Below are 880 nucleotides of genomic sequence, written 5' to 3'. Positions count from 1 at the left end.
TCAGTCCTTCCTCTCCTTAGCAGGAATGAGAGTTGAAGGCATCACTCGTAACTGCCTTGATTGGGGACGCAAACAGAGAGAGGCACCAAGAGAATGGCCATAGAGAATGAATGATTAAAGATAATGATTTTGTTTCCACTGAGGCAGTAATTCCTTTTTGAAACCCCAGAATCGCCACCCAGTGCCTAGCGCCAGCAGTGCCGTGGCCTCAGTGCTTCGCGTTCCGGCTGAGGCAAAGAAATGTGCACCGTCTTTAATTAGAGCAAGAAAGAGCTTGTTAACCACCCTAATATTTTATTGCCATATTATTTCCAAATGTCTGTTGCCATTTGCCAAAATGCAGGCCATAGAGGCTACGGCATCACTTGATACGTTTCCTTGAGGTGAAGAACAGTACGGCTGGACTAGTCAATCTCTGGCAAGATAGAGCTCGGACGAATTCCATTATAGATCACAGCAAATTTCGTGTACATTTGAATAGAACGCAAACCATATAAATCACAAGGAATTAATCTCATTTTGAAAGTCGCTGCATCTATTTTGGAAACATTAACCACGACCTAATGTAACCAAACCAAAATCTTTCCTAAAAGCAAACTTGAAGTAAAATCAAACCTAATGTAAAGGATATTGTTAAATGTTTATATGGCATTTGTGGAGGCTTTCAAAATGCTTTCAACTGATAATGATATAAGCTATGGTTTATTCAAATCTGCCTGAAATTTTTTCTGTGATTTGTGATAGATTGCCTTCAGACTGAAGTTCAGCTTGCAAGTACCTGCAGTGGCTGCCATGCTTTGGCAAAGGACAGCTAACATCCACATATTCTGTAAAATAGAGAGTGGGCTGGTCAAGGGGCTCTGTTTTCCGGAAATGTACA

The 880-nt window shown here is 41.1% G+C and overlaps 1 protein-coding gene across 1 annotated transcript in view; it reads left to right on the top strand.

Annotated features, from left to right (window-relative positions):
• Window positions 1-880, top strand: part of LOC119586972 (CUE domain-containing protein 2-A-like) — a gene marked incomplete in the record, with an annotated part of 10,730 nt that overhangs the window by 483 nt on the left and 9,367 nt on the right.

This window comes from Penaeus monodon, chromosome 22, assembly GCF_015228065.2.
Source record: "Penaeus monodon isolate SGIC_2016 chromosome 22, NSTDA_Pmon_1, whole genome shotgun sequence".
Taxonomy (NCBI): domain Eukaryota; kingdom Metazoa; phylum Arthropoda; class Malacostraca; order Decapoda; family Penaeidae; genus Penaeus; species Penaeus monodon.
Note: the sequence above shows the minus strand (reverse complement) of the source record. Positions and strands in the feature narration are given on the sequence as shown.